Source organism: Falco rusticolus, chromosome 8 (genome assembly GCF_015220075.1).
Source record: "Falco rusticolus isolate bFalRus1 chromosome 8, bFalRus1.pri, whole genome shotgun sequence".
Taxonomy (NCBI): domain Eukaryota; kingdom Metazoa; phylum Chordata; class Aves; order Falconiformes; family Falconidae; genus Falco; species Falco rusticolus.
This window is the reverse complement of record NC_051194.1, coordinates 14780427-14804429: the sequence shown is the minus strand read 5'-3', so window position 1 is coordinate 14804429 and position 24003 is coordinate 14780427.

The following is a 24003-nucleotide window of genomic DNA, read 5'->3' as shown; positions in this document are numbered from 1 at the left end:
AAACAAATAGGAAAACAAAGAGCAGTATTTTAGACAGGAGAGAATATAAAAGGAAGATAAGCTCCATGTAATCAATATGGTCACAATAATGCTGACAGTTTCTTTTCCTTCTATTATTCTTGTGTCAGACACCTTCTGACATGCTAACAATGTTCTTGGTTACAATGTGAAAAAAAATCCCTTATTCAGAGCCGCATATAGTACTGTGTAACATAGTCTCATGGTAGAAGAGGACAAATTAAGACTAAAATTTTCACTGGAGATTTAGGTAGCTTAGCAACAAAATTCCATTACGATTAGACAGGTGGTTATTCCCTTACATGTCTGTGAACACACCACCAACATTGCCTCCCACTGGTGTCTTACATACGCTTGCCAGCTTGCCTAAAGTGTGTGCTCCTGCTTTTTAGCCATAGCACTTCAACAGGAGTGATGAGCAGAGAACTCCAAAGGCAGTTGCCAAGCCTGGATTACAGAGCAAATACTGCTCTGTGAGGCTCAGAACAATCCCAGCTAGTATGCGATTTGTAGTCTGCAGCAAATCCAGAGATACTTCACATTTACAAGCACAGTAGTAGACTTTTTTTGACTGCTTACTTGAATTAAAGTGAACTTTACAGAATATTAGTGAGAGCACCATAAATCAGCAGAATTATTTGGATCTTAGCCTATTGGATGCTAGCTGATCTCTCTAAATCTCAGCACTTTCACAGTTGCCTAATATCTAGACATAGCATGAACAAAGATTACACACTTGAAGTATTTATTTAAATAATAAACCAAAGGAAATTAGCAAGGCATAATTAGCTCTAGCCTTACTCGAGGTAAGAAAAGGCAATGCAAAGCTATTATTTCAAATGTGGAAAATCGAACAGATGATTTTATAGCACAGATGACATCATTCCTCTCTCCAGATAAATGTCTAAGTGTTAGGCACATTAATGAGCCATAGGGTAAAAATACTTCTCTTGGCTCTATGGAAAGATCAATATAGAGAAAAAATGTTATATAGTCTTTGTTTCATTTTTGGAGAACCAGTCAATTGACTTAAGGAGAACAAGAGTCAAATTTTGGCAAAGCAGCCCCACACAAGCTTCAGAACCATCATAAACATTACAAGTACATTATTGGTACTGCACATTTATCAGGCAGACTCTTCTGGATATGTAATGTCAGAAATTATGAAAAGAAAGACAACTGCTTACAAATCTTTCTTTTTAAGTTGTGTCTTCTCTAACAACCTAATGTGACAATTTCACTTTTTAAAAATTGTCATATTTCACTGTAATGATAAAAGTGAATATATGAATGTTTCGGAGTTGTTAAGACTCTTCCTAGCATTTCACGATTGTAGTAGTAAAGTCTTGGAAACTCTGTAGTCACCGTAGAGCTGTGAAACAACCAAGAAAAGCTGGGATACACTGTGTGCTTGTTCTAATAGTCAGTAATGGACAAAAGATGAAAATATTCTGCCTATTTTTACTCTTTATATCCTTTCAAAACTACAAAAACAGACATTAAAAAAAAAGGAAAAAAAAAAAAAACACCTTAGAAGGGATTTACAGGTTCTATATACGTAGCTCCTCAATAATCCCTGTCCTGAAATGATTAAAAAACATGCACAGCAAATCAACACTCAACAAAATCAATGGGATTATTCAGCCAGCTAGCCCTCACCCAAGTAAAACAGTTTCAATTTACAACCATGATGCAACTGCCCCAGGGGAATCTCACAAAATTAGTATGTGCCACTGTCTCCCCTTAGCATCCATTCAAAAATAGCTTACTCTTTCTTCCCTGGCCTTAGGAGCTCACTGGGCAGAACCAAATGAAAGCCTGCTGTTAACTTTTTCAGTACACTCAAAAGAAAGAGCGAGCTGTTGCGACATAACTTACATCCAGCTGCAGGCTCGACATTATCAATAACATAGTATAGATGCATAATTTCTGCAATTCTCTGACAATAAAAAATAGTCTGATACTAAAGAGCAGTTCAAAACCAAACTGAAAACAAGCGAATTTAATCAACTGTAACCACATTTAGAAAACATGAGGATATTTCACTGCAATTATTATTTTTGGAAATGAAACAGGCACAATTCATACTTCTTATCTTAAATGATGCTTTGTATCCTCACTGAGGCACTTTAAGCTGAAAATACTTGGCTATAGAAAGGGTTTATTGTTAAACTGCTATGGTTGTTCTTATTATTAACCTGCTCTCATTTGCTTTTTCCAAGTGCAATAATACTTTTGCTTTCAAGGGTCACATTCAAATACCACTATCCCAAGGACTAAGTAGAGAAAATTTAAGCACAGGCCAACATCTCGCTGGGATTTGCAGAACCTTCTGTAAAGTAAATAAGGCCCTTGTGGCTTATCAGTCGTTGGTGTGTTCAGCTCCCTAAACTAAGCAAATTGAGGGGATTAGTTAGAGGAGAAATGAAATGTACCTAATTAATTCCCCAGATCCCTGCAGATTATATGGCATGTTTGGAACAGCAGGAACTTGTGACTGAAATTAAAAATACATACCTACAGCAGTAATGCTGAAAAATGCAGCCTTTTTTCCTATTACTGTAATATCCATGATATATTAACAAGAGATATTAAATTTTACAATTTTTATCATTTTATAACAAATTTTCATGTGTCATGCTTTTTTTAAATATATATTAAATACAGAGCTGAGAATTCAGTGTCTCTGACAAACAGAAAAGTAATGTTGGGAACTGGGTATTATTTATCCATTTATTTGTGATGTTTTAGCTTTGTCCTGTTTGCTTCTCCCCTCTCTCCCATGCTCTGCTTTTCTCTGACTTTTCATCCATTACATAAAATATCAGCCAGATAAGACTTTATATGCTGCTTTCAGTGACAGAGATATAAACTTGGAAAAACTCAGGGGAGCCTAAAAGGCTTTATCTGGATTCAAGTAAGGGCAGGAAAAAAGCAGAATCAAACTTTAGATTTCAGGGAGAAAAGAAAAAAGGTAAATAAGAAGACTAGTTCCAACAAAAGAAAAACGACGGCAGCTTGATTTTTTGAAAGTCTGAGATTAATTTTATATTTTATTTCCTCATCCTATCCCACTTGGAAAAAGTGCCTTAGTTGCCTCTACATATTCTCACTTCATAGCAGGGAAGGAAAAAACAAAACCACATGCCGCTTGTAGAGCAAATCACAGAAGTTTTCAAAAATTATCTTCAGGATTAGGTTACATAAAGATTTCTCTATATTCGCATTAACATCTTGCAAGTTCTACTATTACATATCTTTTCAAACCACATGAACTGAAACTAATATACATATGTCTGCGGCTCCAGTCATTTTTACAGGCACATTTGCCAGGTTCTTCTGCTTGTGCCCTGTTTATAGGTTTTTCATGTTTTCCTAATGTGGATTATAAATAAATAACTTTCCTTGTTTGTCCATCCTCTTTTGTGGTCATCTCACATGCTCTCATCCATGGAATTGAACACCTACTAGGGATGAAGGTTATTTTTCTGTGGGAGCACTGTATATTACCATTGCCAGTATGCAGAAAAATTTTAAACCACAATTTCAAATACAGGGGTCTTAACAGCAAAAGAGGACCCTATGCACTCCACTCACCAACTATGTGACAGCGTGGAGAAGTGATGAAGACCATAAAAACACTTTGGTCTGGAAAACGTTAGCACAAATAGTCACAGATAGACAGGAAATCAAGTGCTTTTTCATACATTCTGTAAAACAGAAAGGTAGTCTGAACTGACCACTGAGAAGGACAGACAGGAATTCAACAAAACCAGTATTGTGTGAAAATCACTCAACTACATCAGTTCCCATAGGAGAAAATTATCCAATTTGCAACCCGTCAATCATTTGGCATAATAATGGAAGCAAACACATAATAATAGAGGGCTGTCACAGGATCTAAGTCTTCTACTTTGGAAATAAACATTTTGGGATTGCTCCAGTATTTATTTTCCATAAAACAGATAATTATAAAATAAATAATTGGTTTCACTATGGCATTTATGTGGCAGCAGGAAACCATTACTTGGTGACAATTTATTTCAACAACATTACCTTTAGAGAAAAAAAAAAACCACGGAAAAAGGCCAAATACTTCTGGATCTTTCTGTCACATTCTGTTTACTTAAATAAGAGCCATTGACTTACAAGTAATGCCATTTTAAGGGAAATCAAAAGGCAGTAAACTAATACTATGCAGTTCTTTTCATCTGCAGATTTGTGGACTTTTGATATTTTACAATGGTATCACTTACATAAGACCTACACACTTTCAAAATATCAAAAAATGTATAATTAATAAGCTACTTATATTTTATACCTTAACTAAAGCTTGCTGTGAAGTAGGAAGATATCTGTTGAGACATTTTTGAAAAGATGCTCAATAAAGTATTTGATTACAAATGTCAATAAAAATAGAGAAAACCCATACCATTGCAAATCCTGTCCTCTTACATTTCCTTTCATGAATATTACTATAATTCAGCAGTGTCAAGCATTGAAATGCATGGCCAGATTGTCTCCATTTTTGAGAAACAGTGAATTATTTAATTTTTTTTCCCAGTTTGACACCTGAATAAACTGAAAAATAATCTATGTTAAATTAATTGAAAATTGTCACATACTGTCAGATTTCACATGCTACTCAGAATTTTTATCTCTTGGAATATCCAATTCAAATTTTTAACTAAACTCAAACGGAAACCTGATGCATCTCAAAAAGTTCCAGAAACTGAGGTATCATGCCTAAGCTTGTAAACAAGGAAGGAAAAATATGTGATGTTCTGCCTATAATGACCTCTCACCAGTGGCAGACAAAACCCATGAAAGATTGATCTGCTGTGAGAGGGAGTTATCAGTCAGATACCTTGGAAATGCAGTTCTCAGCTTTGTTTTGCTCCAGTTTGGGGTGGATGTCTGCATTCTATGCTATGATTCAGGTCTTCGCAGGTAATGGCTTTCAGTTCACCTTTGATCATTTTAAGTTGGTACTGTTCATATAATGAGACAGGATAGCAATTTCATACACCTCTAGATCTTCTCAATTAACTGTTTGCAGAAAATTCTTTAAGCATCTGCTTAGCTCTAATGAAGCACCTGAAGACATACTAGGTTGAGCCAACCATCTACTAGAAATCTGTATAATAATGTAACAGTGCAAATGTTTCCAAAGGGAAATAGATGTAGTATGACCAAAGTACTATGCAAATGTTGTTTTTACAGTGATTTAGCCCTGCCATAATATCTTATGCCATTATACAAGCAGTGCATTAAGCCATGTCATTGCTGACAAAAGCAGGCAGGAGCTGGACCAGACATCCTGCAGCCTCAGCCTGAATGTATGGATGCCTTAGGGGCACACTACCTATTAATTTAAATTTCTGAAACTAATTATGTATGTCAGGGTGACCTCTTTCTAATCTACATTCATCACAGAACACAAGCCTTCTGTCTCCATTGTTCCCATAATAAAATAGTTGTTGATAGACTTATATAATTGACTATCTGAAGTGGACTCATACCATGGTGCTACATTCAAATTGTATGTAATCCCAGCTGAATAAAGATAAGCAAAAATAATCCAACTATATCAAGTAATTAACTTCTGCATTTTCATAGTAACGCTAGAAAAAAATTATTACCCATGATCTTAAAAACAATATTGCAGAGTATATAGAAGTCACATTCGTTGCTGAGCTACCAGGAAATTATTTTCAACATTGAAAGATGCATGTAGCATAACATATATTCACTTCTACGTATCTATCCCCACACATAGCTTGACATGCTAAAGACATATCCATGAAATATGCAGCCATACCTAAAAAAGGCCCCTGAACTTGACACTGAGATTTTTAGAAATGCCTAAAAGAATTAGATACCTGATTCTCACTGAATTCTAAACAAAACAGTGAAGAAAACCCCAGATAACATTTCAATAGTAGGAGAATTTTGCTAAAGCAGGCATCTTCCGCTGGACCTCTACCCATGTTACAATGGAAAATACACAGCAAAAAGAGTTGCTGTTGCCACCTTCTCTAGCCTACCTTGGAGAACTCCTTAGAGCTGTACTTAATCAGATTACTTTAAGAGGGGTCAGACATACAAACAGTACATTTATACGCCCAGCTCAGAGCACTAACATGATGAAATCCCAACATCCTCAAGTTCCTTTGTCTTTGGCATTGTGATTTTCAGTGAGGCTTCCGATCGAGCAATTTCCCTATAACTTCATAATAATTTAGACAGGGCTTCTGAGAGCATCAAGCTCTGTACACCTGCTCACTTTGTGAGTAGTCTCACGATCTTAAGCCAAGCTACTCAGACACATGTAAATCTTCACAGGATCATGTGAACTGAAGATCTTAAAAAGGCAGCACTGGGAAAAACAAACAAATACCCCAAAAACCCCAACAAACAACTTCACTGTATTGCATGCTTGAACCATGAGATGGAATTAAAGGATTGTCATTAAACAGAGATTGATCTCTGAAATACCCTAGCCTGATAAGCACATGTACTCTAAGGAGACCTCAAAGCTGCCATACAGACTGAGGTACAGAATGCAATAAGCAATCTACAAAGCAGACCTCATAATAATAATATGAGAAGACATGACAAATATTTCTTTTTTGAGATGTATTGAATTTCTAGTGTTCAGGTACAGAGTTTAGTGAAACAATAATTAAGCTGGGTTTTTCTTTTAGAGAGAAATTATGAGTACAGATACACTACAGAAAACTGGAATAACATTTAAAAATGTGAACAAAACTCAGCTTAAAAGTAAAAAAATGCATTTATACTTCAAAATTAATACCAATTTCTATTGCAAGAAGTGCATCAGATGTTTTAGAAAACACAAAAGCCATCTATTCTGCATAAATAAGTTGCAATGAGGAGACGAGAAGGTAAATGCATTAACCGATCTGTGTGATATTATACCATAAATATTTGATTTAGTCAGTTACAAACATTAATTTAACACTTAATCATCAGTTTAAAACATTAACGTTTTCAATAAATAGGTCAACATGAGCTTCTGTGATAAATCCCTGAGCTATAACTGTAAAACAGCTAGAAGTCTGAACCAAAGTTTTCCCACTTCTATGTGCATCTTATTCACCAAAGGGGTTCTATGCTGCAGTAACATTACTCAGTTTCTCTCCTATTTACAGCTTGATTTTCCCCAATATTTACTTATGTTAAAAAGTATTCAGACTTGTTTCACTTAAACATACTCATTTGCACAGTGGAACACTCCGTTAGAACCCACCTCCTCTGGAAATTAGAGACATTCCACTTTTTTTAAAGGCTTCAGGCTTTTCTGGAAGAGGCACTTCAGGCAAACGTTATTTGACTCAACAAAAACGTAGCTGGATGAAGTTCTGTGGTGTTTTACACAGAGCACACTGGACAATCTAACAGCCAGCTTCAGGGGAATCTAGCCCACAGCGATGAAATTACTCCCATACGTCTAAGGACCTATGCTCATCACTTCAGGTAAAGACAAGGGGGGTTTAACCTCATCTTGTCCAAGAGGTACTTGTCATTCCCGAATAAGGCGCTCCCCGGCATACATTTTCTACCCAGGAAAACAAACACATGTAACCTCCTGCACTACTGGTAGTATCAAAATACTACGGTGACAGATGCAGTGTAAAGGATAGGATGGCATAACATAGCATAGCACAGAACGTCTTCCTACAGTCCTTAAAACCTGAGGAACCACTACTTTATGACTAAGATTAATTTTCATACAGCTTAGTCACACATTTTGCCCATATGAAATGTCAAACAATAACATTCTAAGAAAACATGAACAGATCATGTTTACTGAAAAATGCACGTGAACTTGACTGAATGCAAAGTTGAGTTATTGTAACAATACTACTAAACGAGACCAGTGAATCTGGGTTTACAAAATTCCCCATTTAGCTTCACAAAAAACATAAGTCAACTTACTCCCCCGAAGACTAGCATTATATACTCCCTGAAAGAAGTTTCTCTGTAGAAGTCACTTTTGATATTTCATACTTCATAGCTTCTCCAAAAACCAAAAACATACCATTGCAGAAAATGTTCACAAAGTATCAAGTACTACAATAACTGAGCATGTATTTCTTCAAAAGACCACTCAGCTTACCTAACACTTCCTGTTTATATTCCTTGTGTTCTTTACATAACTTCCATAGAAGATTGCTTTTCTTTGTGAGATTGCAGTGCTTTAATTCTTTTTTAGACTTCCTACATGTAATCTTACACTTTTCTCAAGGCACAGTTTTACATTGTTCGTTTGGTTGGGTGTTTTATCTCTTGGTAAGCTTTTTTTTTTTTACCTCTGGAATGTTTACAACATTGCCAAGTTCTATATATTTTTGTCCGTTCTATGCAAGCCTCCTTCCAATGTTTTTCATCACTCTTGTATAAGCAACAGTTCCAAATTACAGAAAAATTTCCAACTAGAAGAACACATTCTTAATTCTCTCATTATTGACAGAAACATTTCTAAGGAAAGATGCCAGCAAATTATATATATGCCTGGGTGGGATTTCTGAAGTAATGGCTTCAGTATGGACAGAAACACCCAAACCCTACAGACCTTTAAGACACCTAGATGTGCATCTCCAGAGGTGAAGTTTTGTTCTTATATTATGGAGCTAAGCTAGGAATGAAGAAGCTGAAATTCTAAATTGTGACACATTCAGAAGTCACGCTAGACATACCGGTCTTCTACCCATCCTTTGAACATCAATGTCCCTACTGAAGCTCTCAGAAATTTTCTAATACCAGACAAGTTTTAGTACATAAATAACATTATAACACTGATGGGTCGGTTCACTTCTTCCTAATATAATGGAGCAGTTGTTAATACAGAAATCATTATTAACACAGTGGGAACGTCATTAGCACACGATAGTTTTACTTTATTAATAACGTGCTTCTACATTAGCAATTCTGGTGTAATTTAAGTGATGTCCCCATTACAGTGGTGAATCATGTTTTCATGAATACAGTAAGAAAGCCATCAATATGAAAATTGCTTATTCTGATTCACATTAGGTAATGTACTTATCTAGGGGTCGATTTTAGCCCAGGTACTAAGCACTCTGCAAAGCAGCAGCTTCCACTGGTAACACCATCCCAGTGTTCCCTCAGTAGCTTTTATTAACCTTCTGTGAAGAGTTTTGAATCATTTTTAACATTGCCTGAAAAACACACTGTTTTCCAGGAGATATCTCTATTTTACATGCACTATGTTTCATTTAGGAAACCCTAAAGTGCACCTACCTCTTCACATAGGTAAGAGATGACTCCTAAAAGACTTAGGAATGAAAGCCACCTTGAAACTTGCTAGAATTTGAAGTCCCAAGTAATATGAATTATCTTTACATGTCTTTTTTTTTTTTCTTTTTTCTTTTAAACTGAACACATAAAACATCTGTGCTTTGTTCAGCATTCAATGAAGGGCACATACTCACAACCCCAAAGTCTCTCCCTTAACAGTAACTCACTTCCAATTCTCAACTTTGCATTAAAGCAATGATCTCTCCAGACATTCTGCATCATAGATCTACCATGACATACAATGGCTTTCCTCTCTAATTCCCTTCCAAAACCAATCCCTCATTCCTTGCACAGCTATAGTCTAACAGTTTTGGGGCGGTGTAATGTGAATACACAGAAATAATAAAATGAACCATTCGCTGAATGTGTCTTAATTTCAGAGTATTTGCATATCTTTTCAGCACTTCCAAGTATGTGCAAGGCTAGAGAATGGGTCTAAATCAGTAATCTTAGTAATAGTTTTAAACTAAAAGAGGGTAGATTTAGAGTAGATACAAGAAAGAAATTCTTAGCTGTGAGGGTGGTGAGGCACTAGAACAAGCTGCCCAGAGCAGCTGTGGGTGCTCCATCCCTGGGATGCTCAAGGCCAGGCTGGACGGGGCTTTGAACAACCTGGTCTGGTGGAAGGTGTCCCTGCCTGTCATGGGGCGGGGTGGAACTAGGTGATCCTTAAGGTCCCTTCCAAATCAAACCATTCTATAATTTGCATTATCCTACATTTTAATTGTACTTTTGAGAGGAAAGAGAATAGTCATTCTCATCAGGAAATAAAAGAGACATCTGAACAGAACCTCTCTATACAACTGACTTATCATGATTAGAACTCACTACTGATTCTATACATTTATTTCCTAGGACTTAATCTTGAAGTCAAAAGTTAAACTTCGAGGCACAAAGCTTAAGAGCATTCAGAAGCAGCTGCAAAGCTCTATCAGTCCCTTCAACTATCCATTGATGATAATTAGGAAACCCACAACTATTTTTCAAACTCTGTCACAAGAACTTATTCAACAGCTCTTAATAAATTTTCTATAGGACTTTTCTATAGCATTTGCACTTCATTTGTTGCAAACTTCTTTTTTACTAACCAAAGCTAGGAGCTACATCACTACTTCTTCATTAGCAAGTGACTGAAGTAATTACCATTACAGTCCTTTGTTGTAGTCTGAACCCAACTCAGTCAGCCTCACATGGGGCACCAATTGTTGCAGCACAAACTAGTAGGCTGCAACAAGGCTTTACCATTGGTCAAAGATTCTACTGTCTGTGCTGTATGCCTTCATCCAGAGGTCAGACCACCCTGCTCCTCCTCCATCTGACCCCCTCTCCCACAATCCTCAGGGCTATTTAACCACTTAGCTGGAAAAGCTACAGCTGCACATCATCCATGTCAATCAGCCCACTGCCTCTGCGGCAAGGCCACAGCTGCATGTTATCAATGCTGATCAACCCACTGCCTTCATTTCTCTACAGTCCTTTACAAAAAAATAACAAAATGGGGATTTTTGTCTTTTTATTAAAATGGATAGTATTTTACAAGCTCTCTTATAACTTCACCGAAATGCTTGCAAGTGGGAATTTTGCCATGTTCTATGGGTAAATACTGTCCCTATCTTTTTCTTTCAGTGTCAAAGGAAGAGCTTTTGCGCATGCCCATTTGTTGCAATCAGGCATAACTCTTAAGTTTGTCAGTGAAGAGTGTAAAGCCTTGCAGAACGTAACAGCTTACCTGCAAGTCATATAACTGATTCAACTCCATCATTAACTTACACCTCCTACAGTACACACAGAGCCAATGCCATGCTCAATGTACACCTGTTTTCTCACAGAAGACTGTAGACTGATGCTTAGAGTTTTGATGAGTTTGAACTGCTTAGTGGAAACTGATCTTGCTGAACATCTGCCTTGACTTACTTTTTTTTATTTGCTTATCTATTGTCAGAATAGTATCACATGTGTGAAGATCACGTTTTTCCAAGAACCAAGCAGTGGGTAAAAGCATTACTTCTGATGTTGAAATAAATCTGCTATTTTCATATTAAGAAGCTTCAGAAATATCTGTGTGTTTTACAATAAATGTACACAAGAAGCAGTTTTACTATTGTGATTTCATAATTTCTGCTTGACTTTGCAACTCTAACATTACAATGTATCTATATACTTCATACTGCATGATACCAATAATATCTGCTTTCAAACCTTACATTTTAACAAATCAAAAAAAATGCTAGTACTTTGAAAAAAATTCAGAAGCTTCGTATCACTACTAAATAAGTTATGCAGAAGATTTAGTACATACTGTAGGCTACCCTTATGCTAATAAATTATACAGCACATTATACTTCTTTAAAGTTGCATTTTCTGCTGTAGGGGCTGGTGTAAGAGCTAGTTGGAAGGAAAGTATGTTTTAGCAATTCTTCCCTTCTTCCAAGACAGAGTGAGCCATTAAAAAAATAATTTCTTGAGCTAATTTGAAATGGTTCGAGTAGACCTGTATGCCAACTGGTAGAAGATTTATTATTTTTTTAATAATTATATTTTTAAGACCCTCCAAACAATATATATTCCCTTGTAATCTATTATTTGTAATTCTGGGTGGACTACATTATAAATGTAGCAATAATTGCACTTCTGGTATAGCCTGCTCACAACACAATATAAGACAGGTAGGAACACAGGAAAATAGGGCACTAGAGCTTATCGATGTACAGCTGTCAAACCTTTTATTCATCTCAAGGTTTGGTGGTTTCTGGAAAAATGCACTGTGGTTGAAATCCCATTGCAGAAGTAAAGCTTTCAAGGTGAAATAGTATTTCATTTTCATTATCAAAAAAAAAAAAAAGAAATGTCTGCAGTAGCAGAGTGCCACAGCAATATGTTAAGACTGGCAATTTTGTGACATTGTCAAGTGTGAATAGAATGGTGCTTACTGCGGTCTTTTCCCTTCATCCTGATCCCCATTTCTTTCCTTTTCTTTCTCTGTACTCTTCCAGCAAACTGAAGTTATAAACAAGAAATGTTGCACCAAAAAGATGTACTTTTGAGACTTTATTCAGAATATCACTGCCTCCTCTGGAGATAAAAGCCACCACTTTGTCTCAGGTACTTTATGAATAAAGGCAGAAAACGGTGAAACAACCTTAATGTTACATATTAAGCACAACAATATTTTAACATATTAAAGAACAAAACTGCAACACTGTCTGGCGCAAATCAACTCTCTTCTGAAGAAAGCTGCCCTCTTAATCCTATACATTTGTCACACTGTTCCTAGCACTGTTTTACCAAACATGAAAAGAAGCAGCTGAATCTTCACTGCAGCAGTAAAGCAGGGGCTCTAGCTGCCAATACGCTGCGTCCTTTACACTTCAGTTAGCAGGGTCGTCTGCTGAACAACTGTCTGGAGGGAGCACCGCCAGACAGCACGCATTTTGTGACCGTATCTACCCATCAGGTTTCTGTACTGACACATTGAAACAAGGAAGGGAGTGTAGGGCAGAAATAATCAAGCAGTCCCAGTACTACCCAGAAAAACTGGTAATGTAGAGAATACTTTTTTTTTTTTTTTTTTCAAATTTCTAAATAAAGAACTAACATCATATATTACAGAAAGCTCCCCAGATTTGGTTGACTGAAATCATGAACAAGAGGTCTACTACAGATCCAGGAAGCACTTGCACTATGCGGTATATTTTCAGTCTGAACACCAGGATTCCCAGGAGAAGGCCATATTGGGATAAGTTAGGAGGGCATAAAATAAATGAGGCAAAAAAATTATTAAGATAATTATTTTCTTACCTTTTCTCTGAAGGAAGAAGGAGATCCTTTTAAGGTCTTGAAGAAGTTAATATAGAACTGCTGCTTCTGAAAAAGAAGGAAACAGCTTTTAAAAAACTAAGTAGACTTTAAAACCTTCATTTTCTTTCACATCCCAAGAACTGATCACAATAAAATGTTTCTATGATGAATTTTACTCATTTTTCTGGGTTTCACTTTAATCTCTTAAAACATTTTCTTTTGCTGTTTTAGGTTTAAGCAGATGTACCCATGCTTTTTAGTTGTTAAGGAGATACGGTTCAGGTAATTGTTTCTGTATGTGTTCTCTGTGTTCATAACTGTTGCTTGATCTATGTTTTCAAGTATTTTTTATTCAGCTTATAACATAGTCACATTATACTGGTTCTGTTTCTTTGGTGGTGAAGTAAAACGTCAGACACACCCTTGAGTAAAATTCATTCGTTGTCATTCATGCCTGCTCACATATAATTAAATGCATCCATACAAAAACTGGCAAGTCCCAATATTCAAATAATCAAACATAAAAACAATCCAAATAAAACACACATACTCCCCCACCTCCTTATACCAGCAACAATTTTTTCCAGAGGTCCTTGTTGCAGACAGTGAACATAAGCCTTATGAGCTTTTGAACCATACTAATACACTGTGTTAAAATTATAAAATAGAAAGGTAACTAATCAACAGAGTTAATCCACTGACTGAGAAACAACTGTCACTCACTATTCTTAAAAGCAAAGCAAGACATGTGAACATAAGAAAATGAAGGAGAAACTTTGAGACATCTTGAGAGGAAAACAGGCAACTTGACGAATCAGTACACACAAAGACCACTAGACTAATCGAAATTTCTAGCTCTCCACCATCACTGGAACAAAGAAACAGACCTACACTGATGCATGTCCTATTTTAGCTAGGCAGCATATGAAGGAAAAAAGGAAAAACGGGGATGAGCATGGAAGAAACTACACAAAAAATATGTAGGCATTGAAGAAAGGATTTTCATTACTGGAGAAGAAAATGATAAGACATTACCAGAGGAGGGGGGAAGTCAGTGGAAAGAGAGTCAGGAGAGCCAACTTCAAGCCCTGTGGCTAGTGATCATAAATAAATTTAAGACTCATTACGCCAAAACTCCCAACTCAGCCTTATCAGGGTTATGTTCAAAACCCAGTCATTGTTAGTTTCTTGTTTCCAGAGGAGGGAACCAGTGACGTCCAAGAAACAGAGAATTGAAATGCATAACTAATAAAGTGCCCTGATAATACAGTACTGGAGATTGTGGTAATCAGTAGAGTAGCAGGGAAGAGATTTATTCAGGGTAAAATCAATGGCTAACTTCCAAATACTGAAAATATAACCATTAGGAACATAAAAGGATGGGCAACACAAAGGAAAGCAGATTTAGCCAAAATTCCTTCCCAGATCCAAAGGAAACGACCCACGGCCAATGACTACATAAGGCAGGCACAGCACGGTTGTGCCAGTTGATCTCAGGACCACATAAAGATCCCCATTTCATTAAGCAGCACAGAGTTTGTTTAATAGCACAGTCTGGCCTGGAGGATATCTGACCAAAAGCCACCCTGGCCGTCTGCCTAGTCAACCAGAAATGGCTTCCTTGACATGGGCTTCCCTGCTGTCCTTGCTCATCTGCAAAAAGTGGTGTTGGCACTGCCAACACAGCTAGAAAGAGGCCTGTGACAGAAGTGGTGCCAGCCTGGGAAGGATTCATGGTACAGAAAGCAGCCACCTCTCCCCCCTCAGCAGACTGGCGGCTGGCCTGACAGGGAGAGGGGAGCGCTGGCCCTCTGGCCTTTCCTCGCTCCCTCTCAGAGCCTTGCGGCACCTGCAGCACCTCTCCCTTTTACCTCACCTTAATTTTATATGAAATATCTAGATTAAAGTACACTTACCACTCTACTGCCCATTATTTTGCAGGAAATTTTGGTATTTGCCATGACCTTCTGGATGGCGGTAACACAGAGCACCGTTTCCCACACGCTGCTGAGGGGAGCAGCCTGCAGCGGGTCCCACCGCCACGACCGCCACACGGCCTCTGCCACCGCCTCCCCAGCAGGCAGCTGCCTCTTGCTGCCATTTCCCTCATAAAAAGGTTATGTTTTGGCCACAGCAGGCACAGGGAGAAGCAGCACACCCTGCAGACTCAGCGGGCTGGTTCTCCACAGCCTGAGAGCAGCCGCCCTGCCTGGGGGCAGCACCTGCACCCCGATGGTGCCCAGCACAGCCACCTGCTCAGAGCCGCCAGCCCAAGGCAACATCAGCCCCACGCTTGGGTTTGTGGGGGCTGAGGGTGGGAAGGAACAAAAATCTGAGCGCAGCCTGCTTACTTGCTTTCCTTAATCTACCTAAACTCAGCAGTATCTTTTTTCACTCTGTCTTTACCATGTCCCAATGTACTTTTGCACATTCTAGTCACTGGGCAAGTTTGGCGTATCTGCTATGCGAGCGGAACAGCAGCAGCGAGGGTAGCACTGCACTGGCCTCAATACAGGATTCTGTGCAAAATAGTGCACAAAAACCTGGGAACATATTAACAGTTTGAAATACTCACTTAGGCAGCAGTGAAAATGCTGCCCCAATGCCCCGACATTATATTTCTTGGCTTTAATCAACACTTTATGGCACCCAAATGTTTATTGCTATACAGGAAAAGGAAAGAAAAAAATATTAATCTATATCATTCCCATCAAACAGTGATAGCCCTACCATATCACTGCACTATATTATTAATGGATGGAGATGAATTGCTTGACGTTGCAATTAAATCGGGGACAACATTCCATTGATCTGTGAAAAGCAAAACACTTAAAATGGCAACAGACTGCAGCTCCAAGGCACAAGAAACAACTCTGTTCCTAGGAAAGTTTGTCTCTGACCTCTTGGATACATGGTAAAGGGTAAGCCTAAAACATCTGCTGCAAGATAGGCTTCAGAGAAATCTAATTAACACCATGTCCAGGAATGATGAGAGCAGATGTATCCTGGATAAAGTCACTGACAGGAGATCACTTTGTTATGCCAACACAATTTTAGCTTGCAAAGAAAAAGGTTTGGAAAAGTCTTCATTGAAAAAATCATGCACGACTTAAATGACAAATCATGGCAAAGGAAGAAAAGAATCACATCTCGTATTAAAAAAAAAAAAAAAAAGAAAGCAAAAAATTACATCAGGGAAAAAGAAGCTGAAAGGAGGGATCCCATCCTTACTTACACTGGACCTTACATTGCGAAGGTCAATATATTAAAAAATGGCTGGAAATATCCTACTGAACAGACTAGTCCACTGAGCTATTACAAATATTTTAGAGCCTGCTGATGGTGTTGACTGTGATTAAAACCCAAACAATAGCTTCAGAATACTGAGAACAGATATCAGTGTCTTTTCTGCTTGCATTCAGCAACAAACCAAGCTGAAAACCAGCTTGGAATCTGCATGACTTCATTGCTAACATTGTTAAGGATAAGATGACTGCAATCTACAATAAACTGCTCTGTCACTTAAACAAGAAGGAATCCAGCACTTTTTTTTTTTAAACACTGCCATTTGATAGCTTTGCAGCCCCTTAAATAAAAACAAACTCAGAGCTATTTCCAAAAGTGCAAGAGATTAATCTCTCACTGTCGCATTTATAACATACCCTTTAAGGTGATTTTCACTTTATTGATTGGCATTGCTCAAATCTATTTCACTGCCTCCCCAAAGGACTGAACTCACAGAGGGAGATAAACAAAAAAATACCAAGTTCTTCATGTTTAGAACTGTTGCTCAGCATCTGTGCTGCCTCTCTTTGCAACCACCTTTTGCTGATAGGCTTTTCAGAGTCATTTGCAGAATGACTGGAAAGATGCAATGGCAGCCAAGGTTTGCTCTAAGTTTTGTGATATGTGTCTGAAAGATTAATGTTTTGATTAAAAGAACCTTGATTGAATTTTCTGATAGAAAATTGTTCATAAGCATGTATGTCCCTTATTTTCTGATCTAGAGTGGGGGTTTTGCTTACAGTGAGACACTATATGCAGAGAAGAAAAAGAATGGAGATGTTAAACCCAGGCGGTGCTCAAACATGCCATGGTTAAATAGTAGGTGGCAGCACAAAACAAGCTGGCATGCTCAGGCTTCATGTTCATTTTAGTGCCAGCTTGGAAAACAGTTCTCCTCCTTGATCAGAGTTCACAGGTTCCCACAAATAACAAGTGATTTAATTGTACTGTCCACTAAATATTTTACTTGTGACAGGTCATGTTTCAGGAATGAAAACAAATATGACACCGATTGCAAGTAACATGCTTATTCATTTTGACTTACAATTAAAAAATTGTAACCTCAGTCATTATTAAATGATTCCAAGGAGATTGATTTTTTTCATGTTTTTTTCAAGTAGAGGCATGCACTAGAACAATCTTTTGATCACATATTTATGGACTAACTAGTGTCTAGTGGGTAGAGAGGAAGCTGATGATGAGGCTTCCCGAGTTTTACTTTTAAGCTCAGCCATTGATCTCTACGTTGCTTTTGGCAAGTCGCTTTTTGTGTTAGAGTTGATCTAAGCATAAAATACTGTAAATATGCAGGTGTGCTGAAGTCTCTTTAATCTCTGTAAAACATTTTGCAGGATTTAAGCAAAGCAGATGACCAAACACCACTGTGATGGGAGAGATATAAAATCCCAACTGGACTAGGAAAGTCAGTACTGTGTTTATTGAGGTCTCAAGGGTCAGTCTCAAAACAAGCAATTTTCAATTATCATTCGCATACTACTTGCATCTCCCTGATTTTTTTCATTAAAATGTTTCCTTCAGTCACTGACAAAATGACAGATTCTGTTAAGTGCTAATGGTAAGGGCAGCTGATTTTTTTCTCTTTTAGTTTCATGCTTGATTTTCCATCAACTTCAATCCTGAATAGTCCTTTTACATTATGATTTTGCATTCACTTTGAACAGACATAAATGAGAATATGCAGTTTAAGGTAGTGAAGAAGTAAGCTTTTGATGCAGAAATCTGAATAGCTCTGCAACAGTTATTTAGCTTTCATTTTAGTATCCTGAGATGGGATGGAAGGAGACACCCCATCACCAGCATCCCATAATTGCTACAAATATGAAGGCAGCAGGCTATTTTCAGTTAGTAATTTCTGTGCTGCTTATATGTAATAGCAGTAGAAAAAGAAGAGATTAAGTTATATATCAGCCTTGGAAGGATGTTCCATGCTCAAGAGACAGTAAAAAGGAAGTCTTCAAGATGTTTAATGAAATACAGACATTGCCAAAGAGGAAGGAAGCAAAGTATCAGTAAAATACATATAGGTAGACAAAGGAAGCTAGAATGCTCAAGAGCTCTGAAATGAGTAAAAGAAACTTGAAATTGCGTTGAAAGAAATACAGGCTAAGATGACATTAAAGAAGGGGATGCAGGGTGACAAAAAATATTACAGAAAATAAGGAAAAAATGGGGACATGTCTTGAGTACAAACAGGCAGCACCTGCAGTTTTAAGCAAGAAGGAAATGCTAACAAAGAGAGCTGCCAATACTGTGCAAAATAAGAAGATGAAAAAAAGGAGTAAATCCAAATGCACAAAGCATTGTTCTTTCTGAAATCCTGACTTTCTTTCAGCTCCTCACCCTTTCTGCAACACTTAGCAAGAGTCTCAGAATTCTGCCCTTCTTCCATCCCACATTCTCTCAAATGTTTCCTCCACAAGCACAACTCGTATTCAACTCCATCTATGATGCCTTGCCATTCTCCTTTATACTCCAGACCTATCTTTGTTCAGGCTAAGAGTGAGCTGCATCTGTGACCTCTTCTCATGGATCTACACAATGCTACTTCCATAGAACTACCTACATAACTAGGAGAGCACTCTTAAACCCTCATCCCTAACATCTTCCTTTATTTCTCTCATAAAACAAAGTACCTTCAATCTTCTGAACATCCCTAACCTTTCCTCTCCTTGGGGCCCAGGGCATTCTTTATCAATCCAGGCTCTCTCTAGGACCTCATAGCCAGAGCACGCCAAAAGCTTACAGAACTTTTCTGCATGACATGCAAAATATATATGTAATTAGGCAACTTTTCCTACTAGTCTCCAAAAACACCATTTTCCGAACTTCACTGTATTTCTTATATGCCCTTTCTTTGGGCACTTCCTCCTCCTCCTCTGTTACCTCAAACATTAACTGCTTATCTTCATGTTCAAAGGCCATCTTAGTATGTGTCTGTCTTGGCTCTCACTGAGTATTAGGAGGTCAATGCCTGCCTCAGGTTAGCCCGTGACCCCAGCATCTTTCATCTTTCATCCACATTTTAAACGAGCACTTTCTCCCCTACTGCTCTCACACTGGGAAGAGGCCCCATAAATATCCACCAAATTACTTTATTATACATCTTCAAACACCTTTTCAAACCACACTGTGATGCCCACAAAAGTTTTAACAAAACACAAGCCACTTGTTTTGTAAGGCCATGGGCCTTACACTGTTTCATAAGTCCCTGTACATCTACATGTGTTGTATCCTGTCAAATACTTAAATGAGATGCCTGTATAGTCTCTTTTTGATCTGTGTTCATACTGTATCTGGCATATATAGGTGAGTTTCCAGATTATAGTACATAGGGCTACAGTTCCTATGTGTTTTACTGATTAATATATAAATATGTACTTTATTATATCATGCAGGCATAAAATCCCTGTAATAGGTAGAATGAGGTCCTTGTCAATGAAGCCAAGATTTAAATCACTGACTTCAAAATCTGGACTTTTACAACAGCTCTAATTTTGTCATAGTGCAAGTATTAACAAAAAAGTTATACTCGAGTTTATGGGGAAGAGCTAATGAATTGTAACACAAAACAACAGAAACTGATTTAGACACTAAGATGAAGAAAGCTTGTTAGTATTATCTGTATATGATTATACTAACATCCACAGTTATAGGAAATGAGTAATTTCTTCCATTTTCTATCTACTACATAAAAGAGGAAATGTGAAGCAACCTGAATTCTAATTTGGAGCAGAAATTTTATTTCAGGGAGATGTGCTATGTTTTTTAAAAATAAAAAAATGCAGGGTTTTTTTTTTAATTAAAATCAATATTTAGTGTAAATGAATGAACAAAACATTAAAGTTTCCAGTGCTTCAGAAGCCCTCAGCAGAATGGAGATTCACTTATTTACCAGACTTTTGACATATGCTTGATTCTTCAAAGTCATATTTTAAAATAAGCGATAAGTCTGGAGAACCTCAGTGTTCTAAATGAAATCATTATTCTGCAGACTGAACCTAATGCTGAGGTAATGCATAGTCTGACCTTTCCAAATAAATCTCTCTTAATAAATGTTCCTCTCTAGTCTCTGGAACAACAGAAGCCTCTAAGGCAGCAACAAACTAGGAGCAGGGGCAAGATACGATAGTGAAGCAAGAGGCAATGTGATTTAAAGGTGAAAGGATTTGGACATGACCCTACTGGGCAAAAAGAGGCAGAGAGGCTACATTTTTCATGAGTGCCTAGGGCATCTTGCTTGCAGAGTCTGAATCTCTAGTGAACAGCTTACTGCAATTTCTGTCTTCTATTTTTGAATTTTATCAACCTGATTTTTATGTCAGAGAGGTGAGAGGTACACTGGTTGCTGTACATCAACGTACATCGGGGAATTATCACTACATATACTAGCCATTCATAATACCACTAGAGGTGCTATTATTTTTACCAGCATCAGTAAGTTTTAATTCCCAGGTATAAAGAACCCTTCTTTTTAAAAGTTCTGTATAAATATAAAATGAAATAATCCCACATAGACCCATCTTTGGTAGGATGATGTTTCACTTTTCCAGTAAACAAGGGATAAAGGCTTGCAACAGATGTGAGACAGAAATGATGCTAATAACCTAACTGAAATGAATATTTGGGCAGAGATTTCCTGAAAGAAGATTAAACAAAGGGGCACAGCAGGAGAGCCATCCAGAGTCGACAGGGCAGCACTAAGAACCCCTTAGGGCACTCCGGTGGAGTTCTTAAACAAATTGCGCCACTTACTGAGTCCAGGGAAAGTTCCTTTCACATGTAATAGGCTGTAATGGTTCCTCCTTTGTTAGCCAGAGTCTTTCAGACAAAGCAGCTCCGGTTAGACATTGGTTCTGATTGGACACGCGTAGAGGTAATAGCATTCTATGACACATCTTCTGAGTGACAGGCCAAACACAAAGGGACTTTTCAATTGCGTCTAGGATGAGGTTAAGATACAACCAGAATCACATACAGCAGAAAAGCCGACAGAGAAGCACAGCAGAAAAGCAACTTGCTCACAGTACTTAAACCCCAGAGCTATGTAGTTAACCTGAGATTTCAAAGTGATGGTCTCTGCTCAAATCCAGGCTGATGCTTCTTCTAGCAGATCTCTGCCATCCACATGGATGGCACCCATACATCAGTGAGGCCCCACACTGACTGTTCAGTCACTTTTTACTCAAGAGTTTATTCAATGAGTTCATACTTTAAAAAGAAAATTCTGGATGGATTTTCTTTTTCTCCTTCAAACACTGAAAAGGTTTGGAATAGTTTACATACAAGGACACTGCAGTGTCCTTGAAAAATCCTTCTAAAGAAAATATATAAATAAAGATTCCTTGTATATTTGGTAACTTTACTCCTATAGAGGACACAGACAGACCAATGCTGAGGTAATACTCCAGTTATGCATTCCTAGGTAATGAGCTTTATCTCTCAGGATCAATTTTCCATTAATAGCATTCAGTGCTCCATCCAACTTTCAAATTAATTTGACCTGTGAACTTGGAGTGTTGTGATGTGGCTTTTTAAACTACTGGAATGTAATGTCAACATAACACAGAAGAATTATAACAGCAAGACTTCAATGGCCAAACTGATGTTTACTGGAGAATTTTAAGGCAGTTTAATGGCAAGTAGTGAAAATTCAGATGACACACACACAGAAAAAAAACAAAAAACAAACCAGAGAAAATTTTTAAATACAGATTTTTCTGCCGTTTCTACCTAAGCAGTTGAGTCAGTAAGATAAGCAATCTAAAACTGCACTTATCAGGATTGTCTGAGGTAAGAAAAGAAAGACTGCTATGCTATTGATCTGCAAGAAGTTTATTTCTTCCACTCTGCAATGTTAAAGGAATCAATCTCTTAACTGAAGAAAAAATGACGGTATTGATAATCAAAATGATGGCTTAGCTTCTGTAGGACAATGAGTGGGTTGTATTGGTACCATAATAGCATAACTGCCAGGTTTGATTCTGTCTTTGACATGCCAGCTGGTAGGTTATGATTACTGGAATCAATTCTTGACAGTGAGAGAGACATCTCCAAAATGATCAGTGGGACAAGCAAATTATAAGGAGACTAACTGCATTAATCTCTCAGCGTTGTGCACGGCACAGATATATTTTATTACACGTAGTCCAAAGGGCTGAGAACGTATTCAAGTGAATGCAAATGAAATAACTATAGTCAATGACAGCTTGAAATACATTTCTAGCCCAGTATCTGTTGCTGTATGCATGCTGTACATTGCATTCCTACCTGGTCTACTTACCATGTGTTTTGTTTTGTTTTTTGAGGCAGGTTTCTTACTGGGCATTGGTTTGGTTTGGTATAGCAGATTTTGGTTTTCAAAGAAAGAGTTTATTAAAGAGAGATATGTAAACTTCTAGAATGATTAACTTTGCCAAAATGCAGTATTTTGTTACAGGAATCAAATATTAAACTGTTTCCACTTACCTAGAAATGTACAGCAAAAATATAAGAAGACAACTTTTGGAATATTGATGTTTTGTCTGTGTTATGCAAGTTACAACTATTTTAAGAATCATAGTTAAAGATGCACACCAATGAATTTAATTCCTGTAGGTGCTGAAAATACACTGTTGTGTTCCAACAACAATATTATCTCAAGGAAATAGTCCACCTTATCACTGAAAAAAAGCCCAGGACATCCAAGTTTATCAGTGAAACGAGAAAGTACAGGCACACTGAGAATAAGTACTGCAGATCTCTGGGTACAGGGGGCTATCTGGAATGCATAAAAAAGAGGGGGGGTTATTGCAAAAGAAGTACACAGACCTTTAGAGTAACAATTGAGAAAGCCTGTCTTCTACATTTTGTCAATGAACCAAAGCAGAGATAACAGCAAGTGAGATTACATGCATCAATCCCTGACTTTTCACTCTCCTCTGACCCACAGTAGTCATCCTCCTGTAGCTGTATCTGCATAGCAATTACAGCCTTTTTTGTATGTCTTTTTGGTGAATATTTTTCCCCCTTTTTCTCTCCTTGGCCTTTTACAATATGATGCAACATTTTATTTTAAATTAGGGGATGATCTGTCTTTACACCATAGCAAGGGAGAAGAAACAGTAGATACTATACAGTTGAGCCTAACAAAACAGCATACTCCAACAAACCACACCGCAGCCACAGAAAGGCACTGACACGCTAAGATTTCCAGAGCTGGCACCAGCCACAATAGCAATGCAATCAGCTATTGGAGATTTCCATTCATAGCTTTAGGAAAGTTCATTCTCTAGGATATCCACAAAAATAAATAATTTTAACACGTCAGACTAGAAGACTCCCACCTTGGAAAAAGTTGTGCGCTCTCTCTCCCTTCAATTACAGCAATATGCTATACCAGGAAAAACATTTTCAAGACTTATGAAAATTACAGCTGCCACAGGATGCTGCAATACATCCCTTTCGCATGAAGGAAGACCATGTGCACTTCTATATTGTCCTCTTTCATTTCCCCCAAAAAATCCATCCTATTACATACGTTTACTTTTCTTTCCACAG